General features: G+C 42.5%; 1 protein-coding gene across 1 annotated transcript in view; it reads left to right on the plus strand.

Moving 5' to 3' along the window:
* RELL1 (RELT like 1) overlaps window positions 1-9,928 on the plus strand; it is a 79,947-nt gene extending 70,019 nt beyond the window's left edge. Inside the window, exon 7 of the mRNA XM_008017661.3 lies at window positions 7,580-9,928. The gene's annotated coding sequence lies outside the window, so the exon portion shown is untranslated. The remainder of the gene's footprint in view (window positions 1-7,579) is intronic.
* The last annotated feature ends 11,812 nt before the right edge of the window (window positions 9,929-21,740 follow it).

Here is a 21,740-nt window from a genome sequence, read left to right on the forward strand (position 1 = left end):
CTCCCGGGTTCACGCCATTCTCCTGCCTCAGCCTCCTGAGTAGCTGGGACTACAGGCGCCCGCCACCTCGCCCGGCTAGTTTTTTGTATTTCTTTAGTGGAGACGGGGTTTCACCGTGTTAGCCAGGATGGTCTCGATCTCCTGACCTCGTGATCCGCCCGTCTCGGCCTCCCAAAGTGCTGGGATTACAGGCTTGAGCACCGCGCCCGGCCCAGAATAACTTTTGATGCCACTTACATTTTACTTGGAATAAGGTGCTCTGATTCTACCATCTCAAAGGCTGGTAAATCACAAGTGTTCAGTTGCTGTCACTTGGGAAACCCATTGTTGCTAAATATATAAGTACGTTGAAATTGCTATGAGAATATAACCCAGTAAAGAACAACCTTCAGACTTCAGTGAGATCTAAATCTAATGTCAGAAGATTCAAAACTGTAAGGAGTGCAGAATTTCTCATTGGTATTATTCAACAAAGAAGATAATATAATTTGCAGGAATATACATTTCTGTCTATGCTAGTTTAAAAAAGTGATTTCTATTTTGAATGGAGAAAAACACCTAGAAACATTATTTTTCCTGAATTGACCCACATACATAGAAAGCTTCTCACTATTGATATTAAAAAATTAAGGTTTTAGTTATTAAGCCCTCTCCTCAAATTGGGAGTTATAATATTCAACTCATGGAATATGTAGTAGTCGATAAACATAAAAAATGCCCAACTTTACTAACAATGAAATAAATCCAAACCGAGATCTCTTTTTGCTTCTCTGGTGGCAAAGATGAATGTTAACACTAGCATGACCATATAACTCACATCCAAAATGAGGAGGTAGCTTACACCTGTAATCCCAGTGCTTTGGGAGGCTGAGGTGGGAGGATGGCTTGAGGCCAGGAGTTTGAGACCAGCCTGGGCAACATAGTGAGATCCTGTCTCTAAAAATTAGAAATTAAAAAATTAGCTGGGCATGTGGCATACCCCTGTAGTCCCAGCTACTTGGGAGGCTGAGGTGGAAGGATTTCTTGAGCTCAGGCGTTGGAGGCTGTAGTGAGTCAGGATAGTGCCACTGCATTCCTGCCTGGGTGACAGAGAGAGACTCTACAGAGAATAAAAGGGACACTGAATAATTATTCTGGGTAAGCCAGACCTCCCGGGCAAACTGGTTCATGTGGTCACCTTGGATAAAAGGGTGCAGGGGCTGGGCGTGGTGTCTCACACCTGTAATCCCAGCACTTTGGGAGCCTGAGGCAGGCGGATCACAAGGTCGGGAGTTCAAGACCAGCCTGTCCAATATGGTGAACTAAAAACAAAAAAATTAGCCAGGTGTAATGCCGCATGCCTGTAGTCCCAGTTACTCAGGAGGCTGAGGCAGAAGAATTGCTCGAACCTGGGAGGCGGAGGTTGCAGTGAGCCGAGATTATGCTACTGCACTCCAGCCTGGGTGACAGAGCAAGACTCTTTCTAAAAAAAAAAAAAATGGGATGCAGGAGGCTGGGTGCGGTGGCTCACGCCTGTAATCCCAGCACTTTGGGAGGCTGAAGCAGGCAGATCACCTGAGGTTGGGAGTTCAAGACCAGCCTGACTAACATGGAGAAACCCTGTCTCTAATAAAAATACAAAAATAACTGGGGGTGGTGGTGCAAGCCTGGAATCCCACCTACTCGTGACGCTGAGGCAGGAGAATCACTTGAACCTGGGAGGCAGAGGTTGCAGTGAGCCGAGATCGCACCATTGCACTCCAGCCTGGGCAATGACAGCAAAACTCAAAAAAAAAAAAAAAAACAAACCAAACAAAGAAATTCCCTCGGTGCAGGGAGATGGACATTATCCCACACCAAAGCAGGGAGTCTACAATGGTCTCGACCTTTGTGGTGGCAATCTGGAACTGTAAAAACTTAAATATGTACTCTTTGACCAAATTATTCCAATTAATAGATATCATGCATAAATGCAAAGATAATGTTCAAAGTTGTTCACTTCAGCATTATTTATAGTAGCAAGTAACTGGAAGCATCTTTAAATGTCTATCAATGAGGGATTAAGTAAATGAATTGTGCCTTATACATTTCATAATGGCCTGCAAATGCCAAAGATTGAAGTAGATGCTGGGTGTGATAGCTCACACCTGTAATCCCAGCAGTTTGGGAGGCTGCGGCTGGAGGATTGCTTTAAGCCAGAAGTTTGAGATCAGCCTGGGCAACATAGCGACCCTATCTCTACTTTAAAAAAATTTTTTTTTAAAAATTAGCTGGGCATGGTGGCATGCACCTGTAGTCCCAGCTACATGGGAGGCTAAAGTAGTGGCTTTAACTCCATGACTTAAGCCCAGGAGTTCGAGGTTCCGGTAAGCCATGATTGTGCCGCTGTACATCCAGCCTGGGCAACAGAGTGAGACCCTGTCTCTTAAGAAAAAAAAAAAGATTGAAGTAGCGTTATATGTACAGACACAGAGCATCTACTATATATTATTAGATTTAAAAACCGAGTTATAAAATATTCCAATTGTGTTTAAAAATGGTACGCAGCATGTCTCATTTTTCTTGGGTCGAAGTTGATTCTTTAAGCTTCCTCCCTGCACACTTGAAGCTCCTTCAGGGCTTGGGCAGTGCCTTTGGATGGTGTCTTCTCAGCCTTTGCCGAGCCTTCAGGTGGCACCTTGTACATAACTGGCCCGCAGTGATTGCTTAACAGGTGTGATAACACGGCATTCATCTCATCGTCAAGAGTCCTCTGCAGATGAGTCGAATTCTAATTCCCAACTACTTTGAAATACATTTAAAAAATGATTCTGTAGTTTTAAAATTTTGCAGTTCAAATAGAGTTACTGATTTTTTTTTTTTTTTTTTTTGAGACGGAGTTTCACTCTGTCACACAGGCTGGAGTACAGTGGTGCGATCTCGGTTCACTGCAACCTCCGCTTCCCAGGTTCAAGTGATTCTCCTGCCTCAGCCTCCCAAGTAGCTGGGACTATAGGCATGCACCATCATGCCCAGCTAATTTTTGTGTTTTTAGTAAAGACGTGGTTTCACCATGTTGGCCAGGCTGGTCTCGAACTCCTGACCTCAGGTGATCCACCCGTCTCAGCCTCCCAAAGTGCTGGGATTATAGGCATGAGCCATCATGCCCGGCTGAGTTACTGACATGTTAATTAATATTTCAGTCTTTAAATGATTTTGTCATATTTGTTTTCTCTCCCATTTCTGAGGTGTATTTTTTTGACCTCCACTGACTTTATAGTGTTGTGTTTGCAGAGTTTACCCTTTGGAAGTGGATTTAATTCTTGCTGTTTTTAATTAGTTGACAAACATTAGTACTGGGTCTTTACACTTAAACCTTCATACGTGCATTAGAATCAATGAAGCACCTTATAGGAAAGCAGAGTCCTGGACTGCAACCCCATAGACTCTGATTTAGTAGGTCTCAGGGAGGGGCCCAAGGAATCTGCAGTTTTTGGTAGTATTTAAGCAGATTCTAAAGCAGGTTCTGCTGATCACTCTGGGAAACACTGATTCTAAAAGATTGCATGGATTAGCCTAGATTAGCATGAATCTATTGGGTTTGTTAAACAAACAACAGCATTTATTAAAATAAGAAGGTATTCCTGTTAATTTATAAAATCTAACACACAGTTTAGACCAGAGCAAGATTTAAAGGACTATAAGCACTGAATCCATTGTGATATGATCCCATTAATCTCTATCTGCCAAGATGCCGATCTACACAGGCAGTACGGTTGCAGGACCATGGTGTCACATGCACAGCGATCATAACCCGCAAGCGTGTAACCGCAGAATGGTCAGTAGAGCCTGGAACAAGATAAATCTCTAACTAAGACGTGTGAGCCTTAAAGGAGCACAGATTATTAGTGAACGATCACTTAAATGTAGCTCCAGGACTTCAGTGTTAATATTGCTGTCATATAACTCTTTCTATAAACAACCTTCTCTATTTATTTTATTTAAAAGTGTTCAAGAAAATTATGAATCCGACTGTGTGACTCCATAGCCTTGTCTTAGAATGAGATGGGAATTCAGTGTTGTGTAAGTGTACTTTTGATCTTCCCAGGGACTGGGCCTCTTTAAAGTACAGGTTTTTAGCATCATTTAACTGTTCATGCAACCACAATGATTCCCCTGAGAGAGACCCTGACAGCATTTCTAGTTTCTGCATTTCCTTTCTGTTGCCCGCCACACAGGTGGGGAACAGAGGAGCGAGGGTACCAGAGGATCTCAGTGATGCTGTGGGTGTCTCTGGGGTGACCAGATAGCAATGCAGTGTGGAGGTAGCTTTGTGGTCTTCCAGGTCTGACTGCCTGGGATGGATTTCCTACTTTCCCATTACTAATTGTATGGCCTTTGGTAAATTATTGAACCTGGAAGCCTCAGTTTCCTCCTATGAAAATGGGAATCATCATTGATTGACTCATGGAGTCATCAGGAAGATGGAGTTAATGACCCTAGAGTGCTTAGCATGACAGTACCTGGCACAGAGAAAGTGCTCTGCAAACGCCAGTGCTGTTACTATTAATCAGATAGACTTTTCCTTCCTTAACACCCTACACTTAGTGATTTTAGCATTTACTGTTCATTAATCCGCTTAGGCTCCTAGTTTCTTATAACATGTTTCTAATTTTTAAAGGGATCAGTTTCTTTTTTTTCTAGAAAATCCTTTTTAACAAGGCATAGATATTTATATGTGTATCCTAATCAGAGACATATATATGGCAGCTTCAGTGGAATATAATGATAGGATAATATAATGGATAATATAATATAATGGAATATAATGATAGGATTATGGCTTTATCTTTATAAGATTATGTCATAACCAATAAACTCTAAAGAAAAAGACAACCTTGTCCTTTGTTCCAGATAAATCTTCTGGGTGGTTCTTTTTTTTTTTTTTTTTTGAGATGGAGTCTTGCTCTGTTGCCCAGGCTGGAGTGCAGTGCCACGATCTCAGCTCACTGCAAGCTCCGCCTCCCGGGTTTACGCCATTCTCCTGCCTCAGCCTCCCGAGTAGCTGGGACTACAGGCGCCCGCCACCACGCCCGGCTAATTTTTTGTATTTTTAGTAGAGACGGGGTTTCACCGTGTTAGCCAGGATGGTCTCGATCTCCTGACCTCGTGATCCACCTGCCTTGGCCTCCCAAAGTGCTGGGATTACAGACGTGGGCCACCGCCTGGCCAGGTGGTTCTTAATTTTTATCTGTCAGTCTTCTTTTATAAGCAAAATGGTTACACTTGGAGATTTCTGAATTGTGTTTTCCATGTAATGGAACTTTGCTTGATTGTTTCCAGCTTGAGTAGTTACTGGTGTAAATTGCAATCACCAAATTTCTCCTGAAGAGAGAGGTCAGGCTTGCTCAGCGTGGTGTGGTCCCATGTGATGGCAGCTGGGAACAGTGAGTGGGTGGGTGTTTCTTCCCTCTCCCACCCACTCCTGTTAGCCTTCTGGTGTATCTGTGCCCAGCCACACGTGATTTCTGACTGCTGCAGGACAATGTGGAAGGTACCTTGTAACACTTACTGTTGTTCTGGGTTAAAGAAGTACCTGGAAGGTCATAGTGTTGTGTCAGTAATGTGCTACCACCTTCTAATAAATGTGTGTTTGTAAGGAGAGACCAGAACTGCAAGGGTTTTAATAAGATTAGCTTTCCCTTTTCTGCTTAGTTTCTGGTATTGGCAGTGAGGACTTTAAGCAGCAATTTGTATTTTTTACTTCCTCTCTCGAAGATATTGCAGACAGTGCAGCTTTTATCAGCTGCAGAAGGCAGCTGTTGAAGAAAGCTAATGTGATTGTTGAGAGCAGAGAATTGGATGATGGTAATGACCAGAATAGTTAACCTTTCGGAGCACACTGATGGCTTTTCCTCGTATTAAGCGTTGTGCATAGGATCATCGCATGTTGAATCCCCAGTAACCCTATGAGAGAATGCTAGAGACAGCCATGGTTTCACAGCTGGCAGTAGGGGTCTGGATTTGAATCCAGGCCCCTCCTTCTTAGCCTAGGCTGTATTCTTGCATGCCCCGTTCTTAAAGCCGGTCAAATCTGTGCAAAACACTCAAAATGAGGAGTGTTTCTAGGTTGCAGTGAAAACTGTTACTGTGATGAAACATTACTTTCTAGGCCTGACATCCCCCACCTGTGACTTTGTTATTTTCCTTGATGCAGAAATGTCTAGTTCTCAGGGAGCACATGAAGAGGAGACATAAAAATAGTGGAATACTATACCTGTTTTCTAGATAATGGCCTAGTTTAAGGTTTTGCCTGGAAAATTCCCTCTCATTTTTTCCTTTTTTTTTTTTTAGGGCCATTTTTATATTTCTCTACCTCTGGCCTTTCTACCTATTTTCCCCCTCTGCTAGAATGTTTATATGAATTGACTCTTACCTGAAAGTCGTTCCAGACTTGACTTTGTTCAGTTTTACAGTAAAAATCTGCAGTTCTTGTACAGTTTTGGCAATTCAGTGCAGGGTATTACTTATTTCATTAGAATTAAAAACTTGATCCTTGCTGTTTTATTGGACAATGTTTCATTTCCTTTTTAGCTAAGGGGATAAAAGTCCTTTGCTCATCATCTGATTTGGGAAATAAATCTCTTTCTTTCTGTCTCTCTCCCTCATTCTTCTGCTTGTGCTCTGTTTCTATTCTCTTATAACCACTGAATATTGTGGATGACCAAATGACAGAAGAGGATAACATAGATAATAATAAGGTACATACCTTGAAGGACAATCTGTAAAATAAGTAAAAAGTATGTTCAAAACATTTCTACCAGCTTCATGCTATTTCTTCATATTTCTGCAAGCTGGATCTGTCTCTGGTTTCGTTTAGCATTTATAGGGTACACAGGATTTTGGCAGATAGGAGAACGTTTTGTTCCTGAACCTCGTGTGGGTTCCTGCATGGTGTGTGTGTTTCAGCATACACGGGGAGCTCTGTAATTTTAGTCCTGTCCTGGGTTATCCCAGTCTGTAAAACATGAAAGGAAAAAGTCACAGAGCTGTTCATTACATGAGAGTTATAAAAAGTCATTTAAAAAGCAGGGAGCTATTTTACAAGTATGGGGCTTTGTTTGTAATGTAAATGTAGACGTTGACAAGGGTTGGTTGTTAGAATGACTTAAAAATACAATCCAGAACCCTGAAGGTACAATAAAGACCTAAGATGGAATGTTTAATCATTGTGTTCTTACTTGAAATCCCAACTGTGCAGTCCTGGTTGGTCAGTAGAGACCTCCAGTCAACTCTCTTCCGTGGGGCTTTAGAAAGACACCTATGGAAGGCACATCACATGGGAAAAGCAGGAGCAAGAGAGAGAAAGGGGGAGGGGCACGTACGTTTAAACAGCCAGATCTCGAGAGAACTCTTGGAATTAATTATATTTTACTTAAATTTCTTTAGACGGAATTCTAGACAAAAAATGTGTAATGGTGGAAGGAATGGGGTGGGATGGGATGGGACAGGGTAAGACTAGATTATAATCCTTCTGTGTTTTTAAATACTCAGGCAGATTAATATGTGATATGATGCTTACCCTTGGTTAAAGAGCTACTTTTTTTGTTTTCTCTTGCAGCAATGACTTGACTTGAAGAACTCTAAGAGACTGAAAACTTACAAGATATGAAGTTGCCTCGGGAATTTTTTATATATTTTATACAATTTCTGTCATGGAGTCAGCAGGCATGTGATTAAAACCTAGAAGAGAATGTTATTGCTGTGCCGTATACAAAATTCAGTTTGCTTTGAAAGAGTCTTGAAAAATTTATTATACTTCCGGGGAAGAAAAGAGCTGTTTTTATCTTCTTAACCACTCCCTGCCTCTACCCTTCCCAGCCCCTAATCCCAGGCCTTGGTGTACACACTGTAGTTTTTCCATTATGATCAGTATGTGCAGTGATACTATTCACGTACAGTCTGAGCTTATGCTCAGGGGTGTGTGTGTATATGTGTATACATGTGTGCACGTGAGCGTGTGTTTCTCTTTTTCCTGTTCCTACATCCTAGATCTTCATACATACAGGTTAGCTGTTACAAAAGATAAAAGATGAATCTTCAGTGGTAAAAGCTCAGTGGCAAGAATCTAGTCTAGCCCTGAGGAGTTGATTCCCCAAGGGACCATGGAGTCAGATGGGACCAGATGCTAGACTTTGGATGACTTGACTACAAATTCAGCATTAACTCCTGCCACTACCATGTCACTCCTACAGCACTTACACATTTTGAGAAGGTTTTTTTTTGAGATGGAGTCTCGCTCTGTCACCTAGGCTGGAGTGCAGTGGCATAATCTCGGCTCACTGCAATCTCCACCTCCCCAAGTTCAAACGATTCTCCTGCCTCAGCCTCCTGAGTAGCTGGGATTACAGGCATGCACCACCGAGCTTGGCTAATTTTTGTATTTTTAGCAGAGACGGGGTTTCACTATATTGGTCAGGCTGGTCTTGAACTCCTGACCTCAGGTGATCTACCCGCCTCGGCCTCCCAAGGTGCTAGGATTATAGGCGTGGGCCACTGCACCCGGCCTTTTTTTTTTTTTTTTTTTTTTTTCCCTAACCTTTAGCTGAGCGATTCTTGGTCAATCCATTGAGTAAAGGAGAAAATGGTTTAAAGTCACACACACACACACACACACACAAATATGTTTGGACAACCCAAGGCCAAGCCAAAAGAACCCTGCTTCTCACACAAGATGGGCCTACACCTACCTCTGGCATGCTTTTCTTTGTGTATTTCCTGTTTTTCCTCTTGTAACTAATGCTCCTTATTTAAAATACTCCAGTTACTTTCCCTTTAGGCCTGACAGACTTTTCTTTTTCTTTTTCTTTTTTTTTTAACTGTACATTTTACAAAACACCTGAAAGGACCCAGAGGCATAAATAGTAGTACATGATTTATGGTAACCCTGGGGCGAGCTGTGGGGGAGGCCAGTTACGAGGTCTCCAAGACCCGCCTCCGTGTCAGTGTTGGGGGTGCCTTGGGCGCTTCTTTTATTTCACATAGAAAAAGCACATCTTTCATTTGTGTCCCAAAAGATGATTTCCGTAAAAATATACTTCAAAGTATTTACTGTACATAGACTTAAGCGATTCTATTTCCAGCATCAAACTAAACATGTCTAACCTTTTAAGTAAATGGGGAATTCGGTTCTATGAGAATTTTTACTGACAACTAATGAACACTGTGTGTGTATACATTCATCTACACTGTGGACCGGAGAAAGTCAGTATGGAAATAAATTTCACTGAGATCCAGAAAGTAGCAATATAGGACTTCTAGTGGTATGTATTAGTGTAAATAATATATGTGCAGCCTAGGCTAATGGTTTTAATTAAAAACAAACAAGCATACTTTTTTGCTTTAAAAATATGCCCTCAAAATGGTGGGGGATAAAATGTAAGATATTCTTTAGCTTTAATTATTTTTCCATCTTATGCAAATCAGAGCACTTTTTTTTTTTTAATAGCAATACAACAGGCAAGAGAATACTCAAAAATATTTAAAATTGTATTTATACCAAGAGTATGTTTTAAATATTTTCTAATACTTGAGCAGTTTTTGTCTGGCAGGCTTCCAAATTTGCCAAAAGTTAAGTGTTCAATATTTTCAACACATACGCTTTTTACTGGTTTATACTGAACTCTCTGAGAATTCCTAAGTGTTCCCAAAGCTACTGATGTTTACAGGTCTTGTGTTTCTTCTCCTTCTTTCTAAGGATGAGGGAATCCGCAGCAGACTTTCTCTAGAAAACACTAATGATGGACAACTTTTTGGTGTCATAAACGAGTTGGCTACTACCTTGATGTAAAAATTTGTAAAGGAAATTTTTCACCATTTCGAGTGTCAAGTGTATTTTTAACTGTCTGGTTTGTACTTTTATGACTTTTGTACTACCAAAGCGGAGTTAAAAATAAAAATGTTAAACGCAGCGTGTTGTCTTGTGAGTGATCCAGTTATTGGCGCCTTGTACACTGGAAGTTCGGTCGTGGCAGTCTAATTATTGAGCTTAATTTTTTACAGTGCTGAGTTTCTTGTGTCTTGAAATATCAAGTGATCATTTGGCTGACTTTCCTCATGGGGTTTCCCGTCCTGCAGTACCCCTTCCCCTAACACACGCATACCTTGCAGATACTGTGGGTTTAGCCCCGGCCTACCGCAATAAAGAAAATATTGCAAGCAAGCCAGCCACATGAGCTTTCTAGTTTCCTGCTGCATATAAAAAAGTTATGTTTATCCTATAGTCTATTAAGTATGTGCAATAATATTCTGTCAAAAAACGTACATACCTTAATTTAAAATATTTCTAAGAAAAATACGATAATCTGAGGCTTCAGCAAGTCATTGTCTTTTTGCTGCTGGAGGATCTTGCCTCCATGTGGAAGGCTACTGACCAGGGTGGTGGTTACTGAAGGTTGGGGTGGCTGTGGCAATTTCTTAAAATAACACAGTGATAAAGTTTGCTGCACTGATTGACTCCACCTTTCATGAAAGTTTTCTCTATAGCATGCAGTACTGTTTGATAGCATTTTATCACAGTAGAACATCTTTCAAAATTAGAGTCAATCATCTCAAACTCTGACGCTGCTTTATCAACTAAGTTAGGACCTTGCTCTGTATTAGGTTTTGGCTCAAGGGAATGTTGTGGCTGGTTTGATTTTTTTTATCCAGGCCACTGAATCTGACTCCATATCAGCAATAAGACTGTTGCACTTTCTTATCATTCGTGTATTTGCTAGAGTAGCATTTTTAATTTTCTTCAAAACATTTGCTTTGCATTCACAGCTTGACTGTTTGGTACAGATCTAGTTTTCTGCCTGTCTCGGCTTTTGACGTGCCTTCCTCACTTAGCTTAATCATTTCTAGCTTTTGATTTCAGATGAGATGCGTGTAACCCTTCCTTTCACTTGAACAGTGAGAAGCCATTCTAGGGTTACTGATTGGCCTAATTTTAATATTTTGTCTCAGGGAATAGGGAGGCCTGAGGAGAGGGAGAGAGACAGGGGAATGGCTGGTTGGTAGAGCAGTCGGAACACACACACAGCATTTACAGATTCAGTTCGTTCATTTTCAGTTCGACAGTTCATGTCATCCCAAAACAATTACGATAGTAACATCAGAAATCACTGATCACAGTTCACCATAATAGATTTAATAATAATGGAAACGTTTGAAATATTTCACGAATTACCCATATGTGACACAGGGACACGAGTGAGTACATGCTGTTGGAAAAGTGCTGATGGCCGGGCGCGGTGGCTTATGCCTGTAATCCCTGCACTTTGGGAGGCCAAGGCGGGTGGATCATGAGGTCAGGAGATCGAGACCATCCTGGTCACCATGGTGAAACCTCGTCTTTACTAAAAATACAAAAACAAACAAACAAAAAATTAGCTGGGTGTGATGGTGCGCACCTGTATTCCCAGCTACTCAGGAGGTTGAGTCAGGGGAATTGCTTGAACCCGGGAGGAAGAGGTTGCACTGAGCCAAGATTGCCCCACTGCACTACAGCCTGGGCGACAGAGAATCCATCTCAAAAAAAAAAAAAAAGTGGTGGTGCTGATGGACCTGTTCACCTTGCCACACACCTACAGTTTATTAAAAACAAAACAAAAACAAGAAAACTCTGCAATATCTGCAAAGCACACTACAGCAAAGTGCAATAAAATGAGGTATGCCTGTTACTACTTTTTAAATTTGAAGATAATTTTGGACTTATAGCAGAGTTGCAAAAGCAGTACCGAGTTCATGTGAACCCTTCCTTCCATTTCCCCGTATGTTACCATCTTAACTATAAAAAAGTGATCACAACTAAAAAAATTAACAGTGGTACGGTACCATTCATTAAATCACAATGTTCTTTGAATTGCATCCGTTTGTCTCACTGATGTCCCCTGCTGTTCTGGGATCTCCTACTGCATTTCATTGTTGGATCCTGTCTTCTCTGATTGTTGGCTGCCTTTAGTCTTTTCTTGTGTTTCGTGATCTTGACACTTGAATGTACCAATCAGTTCTTTTGTAGAATGTCCCTCAACCTAGGTGTTCCAGCTGATTCTTGTGATTAGAAAGGTTTTGCATAAGGGAAGGGACACCATACAGGTGATGCACCCTTCCCATTACATTGTGTTGGGAACATGAAAGTACGTATTACCAGTGATGTCAGCCTTCATCATTGCCCAAGATGGTGTCTGTCAGGTTTCATTTTGATAAAATTACTATTTTCCCTTTGTAATTAATAAATATTAGAGGGAAGATATTTAGAGATTAGACGAATATCTTATTTCTGCTTAAACTTTCACATATTAATTTTACCATCTATATGACTTTTCTAGGGCTACCATAACAAATTACCGAAACCTGGCTGGCCCAGAACACAGAAATGTATTCTTCCACCGTCTAGAAGGCCAGAACCTGAAGTCAAGGTGTATGCAGGGAGATTCTTTCTGATGTCTCTGGGGTATAATCTGGCCCATGCCTCCCTGCTAACTTCTGGTGGGTGCTGGCAATTCTGGCCATTCTGTGCTTTCTTCCCTGTGTCCTCTCACAAGGACAACAGGCATTGGGTTTAGGGTCCACCCTAATCCAGTATGACTTCATTGTAACTTGATTACGTTTGCAGAGAACCCTTTCAGGTTGGTGCCCATGTCCTTTGATGTGGTTCCATCCTTTACTTTACTTTTCTCCTTCCCTCCTCCACCTATTACCCTTCCTTCCTTCCTTTCTTCCCTCCCTTCCTTCCTTCCTTCCGTCCATCCTTTTCTTTCTTTCTTTCTTCCTTCCTTCCTTTCTTTCTTCTTTCTTTCTTCTTTCTTTCTTCTTTCTTTCTTTCTTTCTTTCTTTCTTTCTTTCTTTCTTTCTTTCTTTCTTTCTTTCTTTCTTCTTTCTTTCTTTCTTCTTTCTTTCTTTTCTTTCTCTTTCTTCTTTCTGTTACTTCTCCCTTCCTTCCTTCCTTCCTTCTTTCTTTTCTTTTCTTCTTTCTTTCTTCTTTCTTTCTTTTCTTTTCTTTCTTTCTTTTCTTTTCTTTCTTTCTTTCTTTCTTTCTTCTTTCTTTCTTTCTTTCTTTCTTTCTTTCTTTCTTTCTTTCTTTCTTTCTTTCTTTCTCTTTCTTCTTTCTGTTACTTCTCCCTTCCTTCCTTCCTTTCTTCCTTCTTTCTTTTCTTTTCTTCTTTCTTTCTTTTCTTTTCTTTGTTTCTTTTCTTTCTTTCTTTCTTTCTTTCTTTCTTTCTTTCTTTCTTTCTTTCTTTCTTTCTTTCTTTCTTTCTCTTTCTTTCTTTCTTTCTTTCTTTCTTTCTTTCTTTCTTTCTTTCTTTCTTTCTTTCTTTCTTTCTTCTTTCTTTCTTTCTTTCTTTCTTCTTTCTTCTTTCTTTCTCTTCTTCTTCTTTCTTTTTTTTTTTTTTTTTCCCAAACTCTCACTCTGTCACCCAGGCCAAAGTGCAGTAGTATAACCTTGACTCGCTGCAACCTTTGCCTCCCAGCTTCAAGTGAGTCTTCTGCTTTGACCTCCTGAGTAGCTGGGATTACAAGCATACACCACCACACCTGGCTAAATTTTGTATTTTTAGTAGAGAGGGGGTTTCACCATGTTGGCCAAGCTGGTCTCAAACTCCTGGCCTCAAGTGATCCACCCACCTCGGCCTCCCAAAGTGCTAGGATTATAGCTCCTTTCTTTTTTGAAAGCTCCAGGTTCATCTTGTCTTGTATTTTTCTCGCCCCAGACCTGAAATCAACCACTAACCCAAGGAGCCCTGGTTCCTTTTATTGTACAATGATGTTTAGAAATAAAGAGCACTAGGTGTCCTCACTGATGCTGAAATGTCACAGCTACTAGGCCCCCTGTACACACATATATACATACACACACCAACACATGTGGATACACACATCTTTATGTATTTTTGTATATATCTGTAAAACAAAAGCATGGGTCCACACTGCTACCTCTGACTCCAGTCTTGCTCCATAGTACTCGTTCTAACCTTCCTGCTTTCCTTATTTGTAACTTTCTTTTCCTAGAGAGAGGAAACCGGCTCTTATTATCTATGGTATTTTTACATGTTTATTCAACCCTAGCATACATATTAAGTAGTTTGAAAATATACTACTGTGAGAAACACATTTGCCAACTGAAGTAGTGTGTGTGTGTATGTGTGTTTGTGTATGGTTCTTGTTTTTAGCCTTACAGTATTTAGTCAAAACTGTATTTGCCAAAGTTACTTAGGTCAGCTCCTTTGTTCCCCGTCCCCTTCTGTGTGGTAATGTGACTCATTTGTAACACAAAGTCATTTGTCACCATCTGCATTCTATCTCTCCTTCATATCCTGGTTGAAGTTTTTAAAATGTATATACAGCAGGCTGGGTACAGTGGCTCACGCCTGTAATCCCAGCACTTTGGGAGGCTGAGGTGGGCAGATCACGAGGTCAGGAGATCGAGACCATCCTGGCTAACACGGTGAAACCCCATCTCTACTAAAAATACAAAAAATTAGCCGGGCGAGGTGGCGGGCACCTGTAGTCCCAGCTACTCAGGAGGCTGAGGCAGGAGAATGGCGTGAACCCGGGAGGCGGAGCTTGCAGTGAGCTGAGATCCGGCCACTGCACTCCAGCCTGGGTGACAGAGCGAGACTCCGTCTCAAAAAAAAAAAAAAAAGTATATACAGCAAACTTCACTCTGTGTGGCACCTCATAGGATTTTGATGTGGAGTGTGCATGTGTGTGTGTGTGTGTGTGTGCGCGCGCGCACGTGCGTGTCTCCTTGAAAACAAGATGATCAATAACAGCTTATGCTGAGGAAGTAGAAAGGTTGACTTGGTCATTTGTGACCAAGTCACACAACATGAGAACCAGAAACTCAGAATGTGTGCGTTAGGATGGACATTAGGAATTCCCCCCAACAACCTATTTTATAGTTGAAAGGGGTCACTTGGGGTGACGGGCTTAGTTTTTGGCCTTTTGGGTATCCCCTCTAGTACATGTGTAATGCAGAATGGGGACGTTTGGTCACTAACTGGCTTTCATGTCTTTCTTGGCTCATTAGGGGAGTAGTGGGAAGCTGGCAATGTGGCACATATGACCCTTCTGTTCCCCATGATGACAGACGCTGGCTTTGCAACGCTGGCCCTGAACAATTGGTTCAGCAATCTCCCCACCCGGGCAGCTCCTAGGTGAATTTGCCAGGGGGCCCGTCCACGGCCTTGAATGCTCCTGCACTTCTTTTTCAAATCTATCTTTACATCCAGGCTTCCTCCACCTCCGTGGGCTATAGTGAAAAGGTGGGGAACCCTTCCTTTCGTCTCACTGAGGATAGTAGAGTTGGGGGCTTGGAAACGGGGTCGCGCGATTTAGTGCGTAGAATCACTGAGGGCTTGTTGTGTGGTCAAAGAGGACTATGTTTTGTATCTGAGGTTTGACTTGCCAGTTCTTAGATCCCCCCACCCTTTTGTCTGGGTGGAGCACGTTGGTTCTACCCAAGGATTCCCTCCTTCTCTCCTTATCTTCCCAGGACCATGGTGCAGGACTGTTCTCAGATCTCCCCAGGGACGCTCACTGTAGCTCTAAACACCTAAGGGACACCTGGGACTTCTTTGTCTTGGGCATTCTGTGGCTTGGCCAGGGGGTGGTGTGGCTGCCCACGCAGTTCAGCTGGTGTCCAGCCCTGCGGGTCTTCTCACAGAGCTGGTCCTTCGCCCCCTCTGCTGGCCGAATGGGAGAACTGCACGGCCGTTGGGGGTTGGTGCTGTATCTTCCCCTCCAGCCCTGGTGCGCAGAAAGCACTCGTGATTTTTTTGCTGAACGAATAAATAAACAAAAGCCCACGTTTAAAAACGAAATACTACCATTAGCTATTTTATGAGCGCAAAGGTTCAAGTCTAGTTTTTTTCTAACCCATTTTCTGGCGCTGCCAGGTTGTCTTTATTGTTTTTCTCATCTGACCCTCCAGTTTCTCACCTGGGAGCTTGTGTCCCTGCAGGTGTTACCTGGATACTAGTGAGACTGATTCGGTTCCGTTTTGGAGGGAATCCCGTGCGCTGAATGCTGTCATGGAAGTGGTGTGGTCTCAGAGAAGTAGGCACGACCTTTGCTGTTGCGTTTGAGCCCCAGCTCTGCCACTCACCACTGTGTGATATTGAGAAAGGTATCTTATCTTTCTGAGCCTCAATGCCATCTGTAAAGTGACCTGTCTCACAGGAGTTTTAAGGATCAGAAAAATGCCTGCAAATTCACTGTCTTCTCATCCACCCCTGCCGAGGGCGCGACTGCTCTAAAGGGCTCTACATGCGTCCATCCCCCACAGTCGATCAGAGTGGCTGTGGATGGCCCAGCACACACAACTTTGAGTCGAGTTGAGCCAGCAAGTTGCTTGCTGTGGAACTGAGCCACAGAGTTCCATAGCCTCGTGGGGGAAGCCCATGAGGGTTCCCATGGCTAAAGCTACAGCATTATCCGCCAGAGCAATAAACCATTTTCTCCAGCAAACGGGCTGGAAAAAAATGGTTTATTGCTCTGGTGGCTAAAGCTGTAGGCTAAGGGGCTGGTGGAGACCATATTTCCTGCTGTGTAGTCTTCCTTCCTGGTGTGAGGAAAGGTGGGGAATGTGCAAAGGGAAGACAGACAGTGCAGGTTGCTTTCTTTTTTTTTTTTTTATTGGTTTGAGACAGAGTCTCAGTCTGTCACCTATGCTCGAATGTAGTGGTACAATCATGGCTCACCAGAGCCTCGAACTCCCAGGCTCAAGCAATCCTCCCATCTGAGCCTCCCAAGTAGCTGGGACTGCAGGCACGGGCCATCATGCTCGGCTGCTTTTTTTTTTTGTATTTTTCGAAGAGACGGGTTTTTTTTCACGTTGCCCAGGCTGGTCTCGAACTCCTGAGCTCAAGCGATCTGCCCACCTTGGCCTCCCAAAGTGCTGGAACTACAGGCATGAGCCACTGTGGCCAGTCTGGTTCCTTTCAAGCCCCAGATTCAGTTGTCCCCAAGGCCTAGTCGCCCTTCTGAACTTCAAGAACATTTCAAGGAAATTCTTTTGTTATCTAGTTTGGGTTTCTGTCATTTGTGGCCAACCAACCAAACCAACAAAAAGAACTCATGACTAATGCAGTTATTTGCAGCAACATAGCTGTAGGAGGAGTTACAGAGCCACATGGAAAGTGAAGCTCTGGCATCCAGTCCTGCAGCTGAGACTTCCTAGAGCCGCCTTGAATCCATCGCCAGAAGGCCTGGCCATGGTGCGCTTTCTGTTGTGAAACGCGTTTGCAAATCCTCTTCCTTTTATTGCTTCAGGAGAGTTTCCTTTCACCATCTTTCCTGGATTGGCACAGGGCTCATTCTTATAGCTCCCGATAAGAGCACAGATTTGGCATTCAGATGCCTTTGGCCATCTGTGACCTTAAACTCTTTGGACCCTGTCTTCTAACTATAGAATGAAGATAATATGTGCCTTTAAGGGTGGTTGTGAGGATCATATGAGCTCAGACGTGTAATGCACTTAGTACAGTGCCAGGCACAGTCAGTACTCACTCAGTGGTCTCTGAGACGAAATAGAACAATCTACTGGCCGCAGAGATGCCAAGTTCCAACCTCTGTAGTGGAATAAATGATGGGGATTTTGCCTTTTGAGAGTTAGTTTTTCATGTTTCTGCCACAGTCATATTGTTTATAACATTCGAAGGTGGGCTGGGGGAGGAACCAGGTACAAGATGTAACTGCAAAGCCTGAGGTTCTCCTGATGGCAGGTCTACTGCCTTATTGGAGCGAATGACTTTCTTGCTTTTTTTTTTTGAGACAGAGTCTCGCTCTGTCACCCAGGCTGGAGTGCAGTGGCGCGATCTCAGCTCACTGCAAGCTCCGCCTCACAGGTTCACGCCATTCTCCTGCCTCAGCCTCCTGAGTAGCTGGGACTACAGGCGCCCGCCACCATGCCCGGCTAATTTTTTTGTATTTTTAGTAGAGACGGGGTTTCACCATGATAGCCAGGATGGTCTCGATCTCCTGACCTCGTGATCCACCTGCCTCGGCCTCCCAAAGTGCCGGGATTACAGGCGTGAGCCACCGCGCCTGGCCAACTTTCTTGCCTTGACTGATGTTGAATGAACCCAGATCGACCAGTAACTCAATTTATTTTCATTCCCAAGTTAATCTAGCTGAGAAAGCATAGATAAAATATTCTTGAAATCATAACATTACTCTCAAATTGAAAAAATATATGGGTTTACTTATTACAGATGAGTATCTTAATGTTGACCAAATCAAACAAAAACTACACACACACACACGCACGCACACACACACACACACAAAACCCCCATACTAAATAAAAACCAAGCCAGACACAACCTCTCCAAAATAACCAATCAACCCTGCCAAACCTTCCATAATTTCTGTTTTGTATTAAAAATGTATTTTATTTTATAATATCTTATTTGGGCAAGAGGAAAGATAAAAGAAAGGGTCAATATTAATGCTATAAATATTCCCTTCAAATGCAATGTGACTTAAAATTGAAAGGATAAATTCCCATGTGTTCTACAATTGTTAAATGATGAAGATAATGAGAATAAAAATACACTAAAATTGAAGTGCCCCCAAGATGCATTTTTGCCTTTAGATGATTATTAATGATGTAGGTAGAACAGAACTTACCCAGTTTAGAAATTAGTGTTATTAGAAGTGATTCATACAGCTTTGGTGGGTAGCAACAAAGATCTAGTTATTTAAAAAAGCATTGAGTGTTACTCATAAAAGTGGGTCAATGACCTTCGCTGGATAATAAAATGACATGTAACTTTTTTTCTTTTTTGAGATGGAGTCTGGCTCTGTCACCCAGGCTGGAGTGCAGTGGTGTGACCTCAGTTCACTGCAACCTCCACCCCCTGGGTTCAAGCAATTCTCCTGCCTCAGCCTCCAGAGTAGCTGGGATTACAAGTGCCCGCCGCCACCATGCCTGGCTAATTTTTATATTTTTAGTAGAGACGGGGTTTTGCCATGTTGGCCAGGCTGGTCTTGAATTCCTGACAACAAGTGGTGCGCCCGCCTCGGCCTCCCAGAGTGCTGGGTTTACAGACTTGAGCCACTGTTCTTGGACAAAATTACATCTAACACTTACTGTTTACTTTGTCTGGGTGCGTGCTAAACACTTTTTATCTCATTTAAATCTCATTATGGCCCAGAGAGAGGCATAGCCACCAGCTCCACTATACAGATGATGAAACTGAGGAATCTTAAGCTATGTAGGAGTGGTTCATGGGTGAGGACACAGACATATGGCCCCTGGATCTGCCTCATCCTTTGTAGGGAAAGGAAATTCATGGTCCTAGGATTGCCGTAAAAATACCATTGACAGTAGACAGTCTCGGAGATTTCACAGACAAAGCTGAAGCTGTCCTCACAGGGTTAACGAGAATTCTGGATTAAGCATTAATCAGGCTGTACTTTGGCCCACTTCCTTGTCACCAAAAGTCCTGTAGTAGCACTAGATCCTGACCATCTGCATCCCCATTGTTGCTATAGATAGGATTTCTGACATTAGAATCATAAAGCTTCTGTTAGAATTGCTAAAGGTGTTTTCCCCCAAATTCCAGTGAAACAGCTGACAGCCAACCGATTTGAAGCCCACCCAGACAAATGGGATCAGCATGAGAATACAGTTTCTTCATCACCCTGTCCCATGACTTCACCCTGCACTCTTTGACCAATCAGCTATCACCACACTTAGGCTTACTCCAAACCCTTTACAATGCCTAGCCCCAGACTCCTCAGGGAGTCGGATGTGAGGTTTCCTTCCATCTCCTCGCTCAGTGGCCCTCCCATTCACCTCTCGCTCTGCTGCAGCCCTGAGTCTCAGCTACTGACTTGCTGCACATTGGGCCACAGACCTATTATGGTTACAAGGCCTTGACTAACTTTTCTATTCTTTATTACAATCTTCCTTAGAAGCAGAACAAAACCCCCTTTTATTCCCAATTGACAATACATATAATTTTACATATACAAAATTGGGTTGTCTCACATTTTGCTTCAGCCCTTGTCTTTGTCTGAGGGCAACACAGATGTTGCCACAGAGAGGCGTATTACGTCATCTTTAAAAGAACCCATTTGGGCCAGGTGCGGTGGCTCACGCCTGTAATCCTAGCACCTTGGGAGGCCGAGGTGGGTGGATTGCCTGGGCTCAGGAGTTTGAGACCAGCCTGGGCAACACAGGGAAACCTTGTCTCTACCAAAATACAAAAAAATTAGCTGGGCAGGGTGGCACCACTTGTAATCACAGCTACTCAGGAGGCTGAGACAGAAGAATCGCTTGAAGCTGGGAGGCAGAGGTTATAGTGAGCTAAGATCACACCAGTGCGCTCCAGCCTGGGTGACAGAGCGAGACTCCATTTCAAAAATAAATAAATAAATAAATAAATAAATAAAGGCACCAGTTTGTTGTTCAATCTGGGTTCAGTTGAGATTCTGCCACTGCCTGGTTGTGTGATTCTGGATGAGTTATTTAGCTGTTTGAGCCTCCATTTTCCCATGTGTGAAATGGGGACGGTCATACCTACAGCTCATGGCGTCACGGTAGACTTCAGTGAGGTGATTCCCGTGCAGGACTTAGAACGAGGCTGGCTGCGCTTGGTGTTTAACACATAGCAGTATTGAAAACGTTAAACTATAGTCATACCTATAAAAATACTGAAAACAACAACAAAATACCGAAACCCATAACTTGATGGCTCCCAGAAATTAATTACTGAATACAATTTCTATGTTAATATTTGGAAAATTATTTTGAAGTAGTGTCTTTGCAGATTTTTTTCTCTATACATTTTTTTCCTATAAACTTTTTTTTTTTTGAGACAGAGTTGCACTTTATTTCCTAGAATAGAACATTCAAGGATATTCTTTTGTTATCTAGTTTGGGTTTCCGTCATTTGCAGTCAACCAACCAAACCAACAAAAAAAACTCATGAGTTATTTGCAGAAAAGTAGCTGTAGGAGGAGTTTTATATATATATATATAAATAATCTATTATATATTTTATATATATAGGCTGGAGTGCACCGGCATGATCTCGGCTCACAGCAACCTCTGACTCCTAGGTTCAAGCAATTCTCCTGCCTCAGCCTCCCAAGCAGCTGGGATTACAGGTGAGCACCACCAGCCCTAATTTTTGTATTTTTAGTAGAGACAGGGTTTCACCATGTTGGCTTGGCTGGTCTTGAACTCCTGACTTCAAGTGATCCGCCTGCCTCGGCCTCCCAAAGTGCTGGGATTACAGGCATGACCCACCGCACCCAGCCCCTATAAATTTTAATTTAAAAACCACAACAGTCCTTGATGGTTTGTCACTCGGCTTATGGCTGATGCCATGAAAACCTTAGACCCTAGATCTTGTGTATTCAGAAACTGGTATAGCTTTTGTTTCCTTTCTAAGCATCAACATCTAAGACAGAAAGAGCAGCACATCGGCCGATGAGTAGAGGTTATGGACCTTCTGTGGCCTGTGAACTCTTCCTGATTTATGTAAATTCTGAGGTTTACCATTCTTCATAGCTTTAGGAATATTTTGGAGAATGGAAAAGAATTAGTTGGACTTAGAAATGGAATTATTTTTCTGGGATTTTTCTTAAGTTGGTCATTTATGTCAAGAGAAATTGCATTGTTGTGCTTTCAAAGTAGCCAGATTCTGACTAAACAAGTATTCTAATTAGCCTGTTCCTCAATGGCCTCACTCATTTTAGTTTGGAATGTGTAGTTCTGATTAGGG

This window comes from Chlorocebus sabaeus, chromosome 27, assembly GCF_047675955.1.
Source record: "Chlorocebus sabaeus isolate Y175 chromosome 27, mChlSab1.0.hap1, whole genome shotgun sequence".
Classification (NCBI taxonomy): Eukaryota; Metazoa; Chordata; class Mammalia; order Primates; family Cercopithecidae; genus Chlorocebus; species Chlorocebus sabaeus.